At 37.2% G+C, this 17,412-nt stretch overlaps 1 protein-coding gene across 19 annotated transcripts in view; it reads right to left on the bottom strand.

Annotated features, from left to right (window-relative positions):
* The window catches only part of npas3 (neuronal PAS domain protein 3), an 835,855-nt gene that overhangs the window by 588,073 nt on the left and 230,370 nt on the right, over positions 1-17,412 (bottom strand). The window lies entirely within an intron of this gene.

The following is a 17,412-nucleotide window of genomic DNA, read 5'->3' as shown; positions in this document are numbered from 1 at the left end:
AAACATAATCCATATTGTTGTCAGAGAGTACCAGCTCACCACAAGTTTGGGTACATAATTACCTTGACTCAAAAGTCAGTAACTTTTAAGCCCTTGGAAACATTATGATTTCAGCACAGTAAGCTTGCTAGGAGTTATTTAACCTGGCTGACCCCTGACATTCTTTAAAATCTCAAAAGCAATCAGATTTCAGAGATACTTTTGCTGAGATAAGATGAGAAACAATGAACAACTTTAATGATATAAATCTCTCCATTTAGTCATTTATTGTAGAATAAGTGCAGAAACCCCAGCTTGAATGAGGAGCCTAACATGGGGCATGGAGTTTTCATCCTTCCCCTTCCAACATCTCCAGATCAGATTAGATCCCAATCTAGATTAATACAATAATTCTTTGATTGTAAGACGCACATTAATTTCATTACCGCCTCCCCCCCCCCCAAATAAAAATATAACCACCACCAATTCTAAGACAAACTCTATTTTTAGATATGTTTACATGGGGGAAATTGTGTCAAAGGCCCTATATCCCAGGATCTGATCCAAGGTTTTCTGCTTTAAACCAGATTATATGAGTCCGCACTGCCAGATAACCTGGAATAAACAGAAAACCTTGGATCAAATCATATAATATAGGGCTTGTCTGGAAGTACTCTTAGAATCAAAGAAGAACAGTATTACCAAATGCTGGTTTGAGGGATGTGGTAGAAAGGCATGCAAATTTAAATCATAGTATTAGGAAAATCAATATTCCTGCTAGGGCAGTGGTTCTCAACCTGGGGTACCCAGATGTTTTTGGCCTACAACTACCAGAAATCCCAGCCAGTTTACCAGCTGTTAGAATTTCTGGGAGTTGAAGGCCAAAAACATCTGGGGACCCCAGGTTGAGAACCACTGTGCTAGGGTCTCAATAAGGATTTGGAGGCTTATACAAATGTAAGATTAAGGATGAGTCAAAATCCTTGCTACTCGTTCCCTCTTTAAATTAACATGCATAGGAACTCAATCTAAGTAGACATACAGTGTTCCCTCACTAATCGCGGGTGTTAGGTTCCAGGACCACCCGAAATAAGTGAAAATCTGTGAAGTAGGGACGCTATATATTTATACATTATTTTAGTAGTTATACCCTACTTTAAGTTTTTATCAACCAGTCTTGTGTTGATAAATCGCCTCCTTCTCCTCCCATTGCCGCTTGGGCTCCTTTTCTCTCCCTTTGGCTTCTCCTTCCTCCCATCCTTAGGCTGTAAATTGTAATTTTTTATGATTTATAATATTCTTTTAGAGTTAATTGAAAACAGCGAATCTGCAAAAAGTAGTGAGGGAAGACTGTAGATGATTCTGGCACCTGACAATTAGCTATTGCTTGAGTATGTTTTATGTATTATATGTTTTATGATTTTATGTTTATATGTTTTAAATGTATTTATGTGATTGTATTTTTATGTGTATTGCTGGGCTTGGTCCCCATGTGAGCTGCCCCGAGTCCCTTTGGGGAGATGGTGCGGGATATAAGAATAATAATACTTCATCTTTGCCTCTAATATCCTTCCATCTAGTGAGCAGCCGGGCATTATTTCCTAGAGTATGGACTGATTGGATCTTCTTGCGGTTCAAGGCACTCTCAAGATTTTCCTCCAGCACCAAAGTTCAAAAGCATCTATCTTTCTTCACTCAGCCTTCCTTATGGTCCAGCTCTCACATTCATAGGTTATTACGGGGAATACCATTGCTTTCACTATGCAGACCTTCGTTGCCAGTGTGATGTCTCTGCTTGTCATTATTTTATTGAGGTTGGCCATTGCTCTCCTCCCAAGGAGGAAATGTCTTCTGATTTCCTGGCTGCAATCTGCATCTGCAGTGATCTTCGCATGTAGAAATATAAAGTCTGTCACTGCCTCCATGTTTTCTCCCTCTATTTGCCAGTTATCAATCAGTCTGGTTGCCATAATCTTGGGTTTTCTTGATGTTTAACTGCAGCCCAGTTTTTGCATTTTCTTCTTTCACCTTGGTGATAAGGCTTCCCAGCTCCTCCTCACTTTCAGCCATCAGAGTGGTATCATCTGCATATCTATGGTTGTTAATGTTTCTTCCAGCAATTTTAACTGTAGCCTTGGATTTGTCAAGCCCCACAGGTCGCATGATGTGTTCTGCGTACAAGTTGAATAGGGAGGGTGAAAGTATGCAGCCCTGCCGCACTCCTTTCCCAATCTTGAACCAGTCTGTTGTTCCATGATCTGTTCTTACTGTGGCTGCTTGGTCTTTATACAGATTTCTCAGGAGACTGACAAGGTGACTTGGGATCCGCATACCACCAAGAACATGCCACAATTTATTATGGTCCATACAGTCGAAGGCTTTAGAATAGCCAATAAAGCAGAAATAATGTTTTTCTGAAACTCCCTAGCTTCCTCCATTATCCAGCGGATATTGGCAATTTGGTCTCTCGTTCCTCTGCCTTTTCTAAACCCAGGTTGGACATCTGGCAACTCTAGCTCCATGTATTGCTGGCGTCTGCCTTGCAGGATCTTGAGCATTACTTTACTGGCATGGGAAATAAGTGCCACTGTATGGAAGTTTGGGCATTCTTTAGCGTTTCCCTTTGGGAGTTATTCAATGATTTGTAAGAAAGATTTTTTCCAGAAAAGCTTTTACCTCATCGCTTTTCTTCCCTCTTAACTACTTTATGAGGCTATTCTGCTGTTTAAATTTCTAACCAAACTTACACTGACTATGTCTCTGTGTATTTAGGTAAACAAACTAATTTCTGGATTAGCTCAACTGGACAGTCTGCTTTCTGACATTCCCAGAATTATGTTAGTACACCCACACACACATTCAAATCCAAAATACTTCATCTGGAGAAGGTTTCAGACATAAATGAAGGCACAAAGGTATGTATCTTGAGCAACACAGGCACAATGGTCACATGTTCAGAATGGTCAGATATGAAATTGAGGCTATCATATTATGAAATAAGAAACACTAAATCTCTTTGTGAGATATTTGAAAGATAATACCAGTGACTTCACCAATAATCTGCTATTTCTTCTGAAAGGCCATTACGGACATTTGAAGTAAATAAAAGAATCTTCATCCTCTAGCATGCTAAAATGCATAATTTGGCCTTAAAATATTGCACTCTCTTTCTAATGTGCTCTCTGCAGTGTCAAAAGATGTTGCAAATCTGTGGCAGAGACTATTTTGTTGTAAATCAAAAAATTTAAATTTTTACCCACCAATAGGATTATACCTTCTCTTAGAAAACCAGTGGAGTGTAAATAGAAGTGTTGATTAAAATCCATGAAGAGTCATTGGTGATTTAAATCATCTTGATTTAAATCAATCCATTATGCCATAGGCCCTTTAGGGCTTACTTTGATTAGTAAGCATTCCTTCTTGGTAAAAATGTTAAAGAGACAAAACAGATACAGCAAAATGAAACAAGATTACAACAAAAATAAGTACCACAACACTGGATTTTTGTCAAACGAGCAAAAATGAAGCCATAACAAAGGAATTATATTAAACTTACAGTCATAATAAAAACGGAAAGCCTTTGTTTTGTTTTCTTCCTTTATCACTCAACTAGTATTGCCACAAGCCATTAAGAAGTTACTATTCAACACTTCATCATTCAGAAATTCAAAGTTTGTTTCTTCATATTAAAAGTATGGTGTATTGTTATGGTAGCATTTGAAAAACATTAAATCAACACTGCCTTGGGGATGCCAGTCACATTATAGAGTAGAGCATATGGCCTAAATCCAATTGCTAGCCTGAACTAGAGTAGACCCACTGAATCAATGGGAACTTTGTGAGTCAACAATTACATTGTTTCTACTGATTCAGTAGGTATACTGTGATGAACAATTTTTGAGATATAAATAGTGACTTATGAGGGTAGTGAAATCTGAGCCTAAACTGACCCAGTATCACAGAAAAATAAGACAAGCAGAAGGATGGATAGACTGAGTAAATTCTTCAAAAAGCTAGAAGCACAAGGAGAATGGGGATAGACAGCAGAGAAGAGAAAACTGGGAAATCTTGGAGGCATCTGAAAGACTACAGAGAAATAATGTACAGCTTCAACAGAGGCACATTGAAAACATCCAAAGTAAAGGACTGACCATTCACATAACTTTCCACGGTTTATAGGAAAGTTGTTTTCAAGATTAATATTCTTTCTGAAGACATTTTAAAATTAAAGAGCATGATGTTATCAATATGCTAATGACACACAGCTCCATTTATCATTGTCATCTGAATCAGATCAGGCTGGGTTAGAACTCCTAATTTACAGTATATTTGCAATGGGATGATGATGTTGATGATCTTCTTCTTCTTGATCTTCTTCTTCTTATGCCTTCAGTGAGGGCTATAGTGTTTCAGGTACTCAAACTTTGGCTTGTCTGGCATTTTCATCAGTATTAAACACAACCTCAAATTAACAGGGTCTTCTAATCCCTATGTTTTTGACTGATCTTTTTGGAATTCAGTATGATTGGTGATTTCCAGCATTGCAGATTTCAAAATAAATAATCCTGTTCTGCCCGTATGGACACTTGGCAACTAATTATTTTAAAAATAGAATTCTAACATCACAAGCTGGAAACAGAAACCAACTTATACAGAAGTAATGGGGGATAACACTATAAGAATAAAATATTTTTAAACCAAGGAAGTATCATTCAAGGTCATTTTATACAAATGTTCATGTTTTGAAATTTCATGTTTTGAAATTTCGCAGTACACATATCCTGCAAATATGACAGTATTTTAACTCCAACTCCCATACAAAATGAAATTTTGTGTACGAAGATTGTCTGTATTTTTGTCCTTTTTCAATACTTTTAAGTAGGAAAACACAAATGCAGAATAGTCAAAGCAAATATAGTCTAGGAATATTGCAGTCTTTACACACCAAAATAAATTTTTATTTTTGCACATAACAATTGATATGCAAGAAATTCAATTTATGTATTTGCAAGTTTACAACACCCATGAAATCACATGGAAAGGAACCATGCACAATAATCACAATATTTTTAACTGTGACATGTTGATGGCATGTCAGAATAGACCGAAATTGTATTCAAATATGCAAATGACATTTCTACAGAACATGGTTGCTCAGAACATGAGAAATGGAACAGAAAATGAAACCCACTCTTGATAACCTACATCAAAGTGATATCAGTAAACCTGTCATTAGCCAGAAATTGCCAAATATCAATAGTAGAAAGAGCTACTACACTGGTGACCCCAATATTTAACAGGCTTAAAATTGGTCACCTGGTTCTTCAGTCCCACTCACACATAAAGTTTCTCCTTTGTATTGAACTACAATCTATTCTACCCAAAAATGTGTGCTCTCAACTCAACTACACAAGTGTGCAATAGTAGCAGTAGTTGGAGGCAGCTTCCATTTCTGTGTGGTGGTGAATCTGGGTTTTATTTTGACTTGTAAAAAAGTTATCCAAGGTGTCATTTGTTTTGGTAGGAGGTTAAGTACCTTGGATTGAGTTTTCATAGAGTAGCTTCATCAGTCCGCTGAAATAAATGGAAGCCACAAGCTGCTCTTGGCTAATGATATTATGCCAATACAACAGCATGAACTATAAAGTCACACGGTAATCTGAAAAAAAATCATCTGATAATAAAAATGAATGAATGAAGGTCCAGTTCAAGGTGTTTAAAGTGAAAATTCCATTAAAACATAAAATTTGTAAATGCCACAGTGGAGTATATTATATATTCCACTGTAGCATTTATAGACACAGTGGAGTATTATATATATAATATTATATATATAATATTATATAGTATATATAATATTATATATTATATACTCCATTGTTTCATCTATTCAAAAGTGTTATTTTAAAATAAAATATTGGCAATCACATGAGAATGGTATTTTCTATTTATTGTGAGCACTAAGGAACTTATTTCCTACCCTCCCTTTCCAGAGTAGAAAATCCATGAAGCATCCCCTGTAAGGAGAGCTGCCTGAGCATATATGAGGGATGCTTAGCTTGGTCACTCCATGAGATAAAGATACAGGATACTAATTTGATCTTGAAATTGGAATCCAACCTCTGTTTTTGTACAAAGCATTATTAATTTATTCTGTCAACATCTTCTGGGACATAAAAAAAAAAAAACAATTCTATGGTAGTCCAGAAATTAGAAGACACTGAAGCCAGGTACAAGGAAGCACCCTTTGAACTTACTAAACATAGGAACTTTATTATAAAGTTTAAAGTGGGACTGGCAACAATCAATAAGATTTTGATTCCATACCTGGATTCATACTACATGTTGCATACAGCCTACTAAATGAAGATTCAACTCCATTTAAAGGTCATTGTGCATCTAGTAATACTTACAAATACTAGCTGCATTACTTTAGCTATGTTTTAGCATCGTGAATAGGGCAAAAAAGGAAAGGGCAAATGAAGAGACTATCAAAAAGAGCTATTATACCTGATGGGCTCCTCACAAGACAGATGAAATATTAGCTTCGGTATTCAAAATAGAAAGGATACAATCTTATGTCTGGTTAACTTACAGGAAATGGTTCCAGAGACAATTTTACACTAACTACAGTGATTTGGGCAATTTTTAAAAATAATACCAGTCAATTTCTCTCCATTATACTCTGCTGGCAGAAAATAAAACATTTTTCTTTGAAATGATTGCCTTTGGTTTTGTTAAATCATGCAGTCTGACAACATGTGGTCACCATTTTCACATGATCTTTTTGCTTCTCTGAAGAATGAATTTGCAGTCTGATCCCCTGATATAAATATGTAATACAGTTCCAGTTAAGGCTGTTTCTATTACTTCAAAAAAGAAAGGAACGGCAGTTGTGCATTATGAAGAAGTCATATTCACAAAGATAACACTCAAATTCTCAATGTATGCAGCACAGATATTTATACCAGAACAGAACTAATGCTAGTAACTGCTCTTGGTAACAGCAAATAGGTGTTTCAAACACAAAACTTCATTCAACAGTTTTACTCATTCCACTGCTTTCAATAAACATTACAGGCATGCTGAGAGGCTCTCAGAAAATTAAATATCTTGCCACAAAATCTGAAACATTCTATTTTTAGGTATCCAGCATGTTTTACAATCTCATTGCAGCTGAACAAATTAAGATTACCTACCTTAGTCTCTCAAGTAGAAGTTTATGTAATTCTATAAATGTGTGACTAAAATGCAGTCACCCCAGTAACAAGGCTTAAAAAAGAGTCACAAAATGGAATGCAGCTGTGAGGTAATAAAAGTTCAATAAACACAATTTTAAGCAATGCTTTCAAAACAGCATTGAAATTCTATTTTATAAGATAGAATGTTTTAGTAGGGCATGTCATGTTTCTTGTTTCTGATTAGTCTTATTCTTCGAAGTGAAAAGTTGTATGAAACTTTTAGTAGACATGTACAAAATCTCTGCCTGCTAAGTGTGAATTAATTTGAAATTCATAGTAATGCTTGACAACAAAGATAGCTCTGAGTAAAATATGTTTAACTTGTGTTAATATTGTGTATATTGTATACACAAAAAATTGGATGAAGTAAGACTCTTCATGATAGAAAAATTATTTCTATTGAACAAGGATTGTGTCAGGCTAATTCATTTGGTTCATAAATACTTGGAATATGATGGGGTTTGGTCCAGGGCTGCTTTCTCCACACACTCCATACCACTATAGATACCAAAATCTGTGGATGCGCAAGTCCCATCATATACAAATGCCATAGTAAAATAATGTCCCTTTCATAAAATGTAAAAATCAAGAATTGCCTTAGAAATTTGGGGGTGGGGGTGTATTTTCAAGCTGCAGATAGTTGCATCTATGGATACTGAGGTCTGGTTATACCATATTTCATAAATGAGTATTTGTAAGGAATTAGTATGGAATCAGAATAGAAGCTTTTACCACATCATATTTTCCTTGATACTTTGGTGTGTGTGTGTGTGTGTATGTGTGCTAGGTATGCACTGAGGAGAACAAGTAATTCAAATAATTTATTTTAATTTCTCCCTGGTATTGGGCTGTCTCAAAAAGTTTCCCAGGGAGATGTATGTTTTCCCTCTATATTTATTTTTCTCCTGTCCACCCAGCCACATAGGCGATTGGTGGCAGGAGGGAGGAGAGAAGGGAAACATGCCTCATGGAAGCTACAGCTTTTTAAGATCCTGGCTCAGCATTCCTCCCCATGTCCCCTGAGCAAGGACTCTCCTTCTCACTGCCTGTGTTCTGATAACCATGAGGGAGGGGCAGGAAACAGGTGGATTTGGATTTGGGCTTGAGGGTGAAGCAGAATGGAACTTGTCTTTTCAAGGAGTTGGGTGAAAAAGAAAAAAGTTTGGGGACAATTCTCTTTGGGGTTTCAGACATCTTATTGTAGCAGTAATATTATTAATTATTATTATTATTATTATTATTATTATTATTATTATTATTATTATTAACTTCATTTCTATCCTGCTGTTCTCACCCTGCAGGGGACTCTAAGCAGCGTACAACATACATTTAGGCAAAAATTCAATGCCTCATTATACAAAGCAAATAAAACATAACATAAAATCAATAGAAACAATCAACATATAAATACAATTTAAAGCCATTAACATAAAAACAGCATCTAGATATACCCTTCTAGGCCCCCCTCCCCGTCATGATCTTAAGGTCTTCTTTGGCCCTCTTGGGTGGTTTTCCCTCTGGTTTCAGATATTCTTCTCATCCCTACTGCCTCCTGCATTTAATCCTTATTGTGAAATAATGTATGCATTATAAATTAAGAGTGTTTTAATATGATTTCCTGTTTAATTTTTACTTTTTATCTTGTTTTAGATTTGTAAGTTGTTGGGATATCATGTTAGGATAAAGGTGGTGCATACAATAAATAAACAAATAATGTTACTAAACAATTTAAAATCAATTGAGAATTATGGGACTCCATTTGAGAATCTTTGTATGAATTTAAACCCTTTTCTCTTCATCCTTTCTTGTTACCTTTTTTCTTTTAACTTTCTTTAAACAATGCTTTTTCAATATGGTGGAGACTGTGTTTCCACAAAGGAACAAAAATCTAATGATCACAGGGACAAAACATGAGGTGAAATCTTCTGAACAGGAGCACAGAAAGCAAAACAAACACCACAAGGGTGTTAACCCTTCCCAGTGTTATCCAAAGATAGATAGATAGAATTGGCTGTAGTTACACTTTAAAATGTATCTGTTCTGGCCAGGCCTGTAGTCAGAGGAGGGTTAAAGGGTTCAACCCACCTCCAAATGATTCAAATTAAAAAAAACAAACCCTGGTTTACTCATGAATTTTAACTGGTTAACCAATTAATGAGTAAACCAGTTTTTTTTTAATACCCAAAACATTTCGAGGGGGGGGGAATTGAACCCTTAAACCTCCCCCCTCTAGCTACAGGCCTAGCTCTGGCTTCCAAACAAATTCAACTGAAGAATGGTTTGTTAGAGAACCAATCTTGTTCGTAACTTGAGGACTGCCTGTATACTCAAAACATGGACATTCAGTAGACACTTTATTCTATTAGTATTTGAGGCTCAAGTTATCTGCCCACATGTGTCAGTATATATATATATTGTTTATAGACTTAGCCCAACCCTATAAATATCATATGCAAGGAATGGCCATATAAAATTTATTTATCCATGTACAATCACACAAAATAAATACAATATGACAAAATAATGTGAATTTAACATTTAGAAAATGTGAAAATGGTTTATACATATAAAACATAACATCTTTATTTAGTTTTTTCTGTAACACAAGTCTTTTTAGAGTTTACAATGTAGGCAAATTGCTTGATATCTGAAGCCTAGCCTGCCACAATCTGTGAGAATCTAAATGTCTAAAATGCCTAAAGCAAGGGCCTAAAATCCAAAAGCTCAATCTAGAGTTTAAAATTTGTTTCGGTTCAGACTCATTGTTCTGCTGAAATGAATCATTTTGTTTGCAGCATTCTAATTCACCTTCTGGTTGCAACATCTTGACATAGATTCAGGCAATTCTCAACAGGGCTTCAGTTCACAACATTTCTCTTTTTTCATCCACAAAGGGCTTTGGATAAAGAAATGAAAATCCAGCTCCTAATTTTTTCAGATCTCTAGAGCGATGTTAGTGCCCACAACAGGAAGCCTGATCTGGAAGAGTTTCTTCTCCAACCAAATGCCATTATTCAGCTCTTTAAATATGAAGTCTGGTGGGTTTTTCCCATCTTTATTAGAAGATGGTAAATGTAAGTTGTATATCATCTCATTTTTCTTATAAGGTGTTGTTGGTTCACTGATTAGGTACTTGCTTATTTTTAATTAATATTTCTCACTTTTATTTTATTTAAAAAGTGTGAGCCAGTTAAAGTATACAAAAGACACGAAGTTCCAATAGTCACAGCAGTTTCATTAGTCATCTGGGTTCAGGAATGGCAGGTGGGAGCTCTAGTTTGATTTTACCTATTACATGAAAAGTATGGACAAAATAAGGGCTTATTTGAAATGCCAACATATCAATTAATCAAACTTTATTTATATCCTGCCCCATCTCCCCATGGGAACTCAGGGTGGCTAAGATACATTTGTGGCACTGTTTATATGCTATATCCAAATGATAATTTAGTCATTAAAAACATCTTATGAACTCATTTGTTCTTTCTTTCCTTTACACATATCAACTGTCTGTTTTACCCCCATGTAAAGCAAAACAGTACTTTTTTCTGAAGGAATTATGTGAATTTGTGCCATATTCCAAACTAACCATGGCATGACATATAAATTAGACTTATATGCTTAACTAGAAATGAACAAAAGAAAAAGCTTTACTGAAATCTTTTCAATCACATTGGTAAGAATGCTTTATTGTTACATTTCTTAAGTGTTCTGTTTGTCATATGTCAGGGTTGTCATCTGGTTTTTAATACATGATTAATCATCTGCCTTTTAACTGAATAAATTGACTAAGCATAAATACATCTGCAAATTGCTAAAATAACTTCAGTCTCTTTTTTACTAAAGAAGGGAAAGATAGCATACTTTATTATACTGTTCAAGTTATTTTTTGTTAATCAAGAAATGTTACCTTTAATCTTACCTTTTTCATTCCCTATTACAATGACAAAATACATGACAAGAGTCTCAAAAAAATAAACAACTGTTTCCTTACTTCAGTCCCATTGATTTGACCTCACTAATTGAACAAATTAAGGTTTCGATTATTAATTTACCTATTAAAGATGGCAGTTTGGTGACTAAAATTAACCACAACACAATAAAGGGATACTAGCATGACACAAACATATAGATTTGATTCTCAGAATAACAAACATAAAACAATTGCTTTACAGTAAGTGGTATTTCAACCTAGCATGAGATGAGGAGCAAATCTTCCCATCATAATGAAGTCGAGTTGGACTTTTGGGGGGTCTGCCCCAGCCAGAGAGAGACCCCGCGGCCCCAACAAAGAGGGATAGCTACATTGGCGAGCTTAGAGAAGCCTGATTTCAGCAATTTTAGTTCCCTAGAATCCAATAAAAAGGCTCTGCCAAAGTGAAAAAGCACTACTGAGATGCTTTATTAGCGATTTAGCTGAATAGGATGCGATGCCGCAATCATTTGTCAATCAAAGCATGTGGATACAGAGAAAAATGCCATTTTTATAAGAAATACAGAGGTTTGCTTTTCAAATTTCCCGCCCTCCTCCCTCCTCCCAGCTCCCTGGTGATTGGCTGGCGCGCTTCAGCTGAGAGGAGGCTTGGCCGCCCGTCCCGCACTTGAGCCAATCACAGGGCTTTCCCCCATCTCAACATCCTGACCAACCAGAAGAGAGGGAGGCGGGATGAAGGGGAACAATGCTTTTATGAATGGATTATAGTTTTCCATGCCCGGCGGCCCCCGGGTCCGGACGTCGGCCTTCTAAGGGAGCCTGTTTTATTGTCTTGAGATGGGTCTGTCATAGATATTGATCTCTTAATCCAGGTTTTCCTGTCGTAATCAGATATAACACAATGGCAAGGCTGGGGTGGATGATCTTTTGGTGGAGGAGTTTGAATAGCATACAGTTTTGGGAAGGGGGACTTTCCGAAAGTCCCTCGGCTCCCCATTGATATGTGGTGAAAGGTTTGCCAAAGGGAATTCATTCTGATGGGCCAACTCCTAGGTCAGATAGGATTCCCATTGTTATTGTCCATGCAAATATGTTCTAAGATATTTATGGCAGCTGATCATCCTTTCAGTGACAGGGCGCTTCCTTATTGGAAAGGGAAGGGGGTGGAAAGGGGTCAGGGTAAAGTCAGATACATATAGGAAAATATACAGGAATAAAAGGAGTTCCCAGAGAATTCATATCCAACCATTCCCACTAAAACAATTAATAAAAGTTATAACCTTAATACATCACGAGTTCATAATTCATACAGAAAGACTTCATAAAATAGCTTGCAGAAAATTGAAGCTTGAAATGTATTGCAGAAAGTCCAAAGTCCCAAAAAAAGAAAAGGTTTCGTGGTCTCCACTGAGCCCAAGATGGGGTCCTGCAGCGTGGGAACCGAAACTGGCCCTTGGTCCTTGGAGAACTGTAACTCCTTCCCAGGGCTGGAGCCCAGTTGTTGGATTGCCCCTGGTTGAGACGGCTGCTGGGGCACATTTCATCCTTTCTAGCCCAATTTGGCACCCAGGAACTGCGGAACTCCCTGCAGCTTGTCAGATCAGCTCAAAGGCAGGGGTTTGGGGTGCCCTCGATAACAATAACATATATTCCTGTACCTATATAAAATTAAGAATGGCACATTGAAAGAATTTCTGCATGGCTTGTAGTGGGAACTTTTCATTTAAAAAGTGAGCTAACTGAAGTTTAGTTTGGGATTAACAGTTAATGATATGCAGCACACATACCCTTCAGAGAAAAGAGGGTGAGCAATCAAAACAAAGCAGAAATAGGATTCAAAGAGGAGTTATTCTCTACTTCACTGAGGTTCACTACACACAGTTTATTTCAATATATAGTGTGGATGGGTGGGTGGGGGTTAAAATTTTTTTCCAAAGGCATTTACTTAACAATAGTTTTATTGGGTGTTTTGATTTGTTGTGTCTCTCTTATTTGGGATTTTGGATCAGTTGCTTTATGTCTCCTTTTTATTTGTTTGTTTATTTATATTCCACTTTCTTCCCAAAATTCTCAGAGCAGCATATATACTTTTCCTCCTACCCAACTTATCCTTAAAAAATCCCTGTGCTGAGAGTTTTGGACTTCTTTAGGTCCCCCAGGAGTTTCATGGTTCATCTCCCAAGTCCCAGTACAACATAATACCTATCACTTTTTGCCTCATTAGTGGGCTTATTTATAGATAACACCCTAAATTACTTAAAAAACAATTATTTCACATTTTGTTAAAAATACAACAAAATAATTCAGGAAAAATGGAAAATACATTTTAATTTTCTCTTCCTGTTAGCCATCATTCTCACTTTGTTTTCAGCAATGTCATACACATAGAATTGCAAAAAATGAATTTTCATATATTTATTTTCAATTATACATGCACTAAGAATGAAGCTGGTGCAAAAAAGTTTTTTGGCAGTCTGTCTCATAAAGGTCCTGCTAAGAATGAAGCTACAAATACTAGCACAACCCACAAGCAATGTTCTGCTCAGTGTAAAGGGAGAGTTACAAGAATAGATCATACCTATTACAATGCCTACACATGGTGGAATTTAGATAACATCTTTTGTGATCACCTTTGATTTCTGTGGGTTCAGCATAATTCCTTAGGTCATACAAGGTTCAATGGGGGGAAAAAAAACATTGGGGCAGGTCAATGAAAAAAAATCTGCAGGGAAGCAAAGCCATGGAAAGGATTTCCGTTGTTCCTACCTGCTGCAGGAGTTCTTGTGTTAAAGCTTTAGATGCTAATTCCTGATGTTTAAGAGACTTAAGAACAATTCTCTCCTCACTAGAGCAGCGGTCCTCAAAGTGTGCTCTGTGGAGCCCTTGGAGCTCCGCGAATCCTACTGAGGGGCTCTGCACTTCTCTCCTCCCTCTTCTTCCCCTGCTCTAGTCCAGTCTGACCATTGCGCATGCCCCCAACCCTGACTGTCCGCTTGCTTGTTTGCCTTTGCATAAATGATTGTCTCTCCACAGCCAAGGCCCAGGTCTAGCACAGCCTCCTCTCCCTACCTCTCTCTCCCTCTTTCCCTCATAGCTGCGTCCCTCCTCCTCCTTCTTCCCCCTCCCCTTCCAAGCTTTCCCTCCACTTTCCTGCTCCTACCCCTCCCCTCACCTCCCTTGTCACCAAAAGCCTTTTTTCCTCAACTTTCTCACCACCCAGATCCTTTCCCCCTCACCTTCCTTGCTTCCAAAACCCTATTCCTCTCCCACTGTTCAGGAGGTGCTTTGTGTTTTTCCTGCATGGCAGTAGGGGGTGGACTGGATGGCCCCTGGGGTTAATGCTGCTAAATTTAAGTTTATGTTAGTTAAAAATTCTTCTTCTTTGCAGTGTGTGAATTAGTTCACACAAACACTCTCCATCCATCTGCCACTGGCCCGGCCCATGTCTGATATATATACATTATATATTATATAATATATAAACATTTATTGGGGCTGCACAATAATCTTTTGCTTCAAAAAGGGCTCCACAGTTGAAAAAGTTTGAGATCCTCTGCATTAGATGATTAGACATAAGAAGCAGTGTGAGTGCCATTCCATCACTTCTTCTGCCAGAGATCTCTCACCACACCAGGAGAAAGCCCACTGCCCTACCAGCTTTATACTGATCATGTTGTTCTTTCAGTGGTAGGAATTTTGGGTACTGGCAGCATATGGTGAAATGATGAAGGTGCACATATCCACCACTGTCTGTTAAGGTGGTTTGAGCAAGCCCAATTGCTCAGACCACAGGCCATGAGCAGTGTTGTGAGTATGGATCCAGCACATTAAAGACTATTATTCACTAACATGATAGAGCATCCAAGGGAAATTACAGAAGCCCTAGGGCTGTCATAGGAAATTACCTCCAATTGCAATCAGAAAGGACAAAGACAACTGCTCTAACTTTTTCAACAACGCAGCAATGTTCGGGAAGTAGCAATTGCATCACCAGTGGATGTATTCCCCGTTATGATGTAGAAGTGTTCTGCTAATTTGTCTACTCTGTATTCTTAAAAATAATTCCCAAACACAAATTCACTACGAGTGTCCATACAGATCTCCTTCTGCCCTCTGTTAAGCAGATAATTATTTTTGAGTTGACAACTGGCTGCCACAGTCCTTCCACACTACAGCTACTTAACATTATGGAAGCATTGCTCTTCTGATGTCAGAACCAAGCAGAATAATTAGCTTGGTGCCACATGACACTTTATTAAGTTCTGTTATCCCCATTATAATTCAGTAATGCCTGTCCCCTCAATTAACTAAAGAGTGGGTGATGGATTTCAGTTGAGGGATACTATCTTACAATGAGACCCCAAGTATGTAAGCTGTAGCCTGTTTACAGGGCCTGCTCTCTACAAAGTGTACTTAGAAATCCAACTAACAATCACAAGTGATCCACTAGACGTATGCTGTATGTTGTGTTTATATCAGGGGTCCTCAAACTTTTTAAGCCGAGGGCCGGTCCACAATCCTTCTGACTGTTGAGGGGCCGGATTATCATTTGAAAAAAAATACAAACAAATTCCGATGTACACTGCATATGTCTTATTTGTAGTGCAAAAACAACAACAACAACAACAACAACAACGAAAGGACAATACAATATTTAAAAATAAAAACAATTTTAACCAACATACATTTATCAGGATTTCAATAGGAAGTGTGGTCCTGCTTCTGGCCAATGAGATAGTCAAGTTAATTAGGGTTGTTGTTGTTGTTGTTGTTGTTGTTGTTATTGTGTGTGCCTTCAAGTCATTTCAGACTTTAGGCGAGCCTAAGTCTAAAATTTATTTATTTGTTTGTTTATTTATTTATTATTTACTGCATTTATTTACTATATTTGTATCACACTCTTATCACTCCAAAGGGGACTCAAGAGTGGCTTACAAATTATATGTACATACAATATATTATATTATTAGCATAGCACAATATTAGCATTTTATATTACTATATTGAACTATACCACTATACTGTAATATTATTAGTAATATTATATGTAATGTAGAATATATAATTAATATTATTATATGGTATTGTTATTAGTGTTATATTGTATTACATTATAATATTATCATCAATATTATATGTATATACAATATATTATATTATAAAACTGAGGGCGGGGGCCAGGTAAATGACCTCGGAGGGCAGCATCCGGCCCCCGGGCCTTAGTTTGGGGACCCCTGGTTTATATTGTCTGTTTGGATAAGGCCAACTGGTTGATCAATAAAATTGTTTTGGTTTCGTCACAAGTAATTCCTCAGTGATCTTGCTGTTCCAGACTGTTGAGATCAGCCCTTTAATTAAATCTGTCCTGGTCAGCTTACGCATTCCTGCCAATTTTAATCACCTTTTCCTAATACCTTTTTAAGAATAATAATTTGCTCTCCTCTACCTTAATAAAGCAATAGATATAGGACAAAAATATTGGTTTTACAAATAGTGGATTTGTTCAACCAATCACCTGCAAATTAGGGAAGTTGATCTCCATCATTTTCTTCTCTTCCCCCCCGCCCACCTTCCCTTCTCAATGAAGAGGGCAGAATGAGAAACGGTACCAAGAGCTTTAAAAGTGCAGCCAGCAAACTGACTTCTCTAGGAAGTGTTTGCCTTTTTGGAAAACTCAACCCACCTCAAAGGCATGCTGTTTCCCTTTCTAGTTACCCAGAGGAGCGGGGACGGCTTCCTGAAGCATTTGGTCAAAACATCACTGGTAATTTGTTCCAGATTTTAGTCTGAACTTTGAAGGAGATGGCCAAGACACTAACCAACTTTGGGAATAGAGCTTTGAATATTGGCTAGATACCTTAGTTTAAAGCCTGAGCTAAAATGTAAAATGATCATACTGATTCAATGACATGGATACTTCCAGCTACTATTGGAGCTTCCCCTACATGAAGCTATGAAGTCTTGGAAGAAGATCCCGGGGTCAATTAACAATATTTAAATATCCTTTCTTGTGGAATCAGTAGATCAAGGCTAATTAATTATCACAAACAGAGAAGTATAATAATTTGTGAGTCAAGTACTACTTCTTCTGTTGCCAACTCAGTAGTAATGGCAGGAGAGTGGCATGTTTACGTGTGTGACAGCCAAGTCAGGAGGAGGTACTATAAACAGCATATTGAACAACTGAAAACCACCAGTGATCACAAAGAACAACAACATAATGTGTGTGTGTATGTACAAATGCACACACACACAAGG

Source organism: Anolis carolinensis, chromosome 1 (genome assembly GCF_035594765.1).
Source record: "Anolis carolinensis isolate JA03-04 chromosome 1, rAnoCar3.1.pri, whole genome shotgun sequence".
NCBI classification, from domain to species: Eukaryota; Metazoa; Chordata; class Lepidosauria; order Squamata; family Dactyloidae; genus Anolis; species Anolis carolinensis.
The sequence above is the reverse complement of the archived record's forward strand: the minus strand, read 5'-3'. Positions and strand labels throughout refer to the sequence as shown.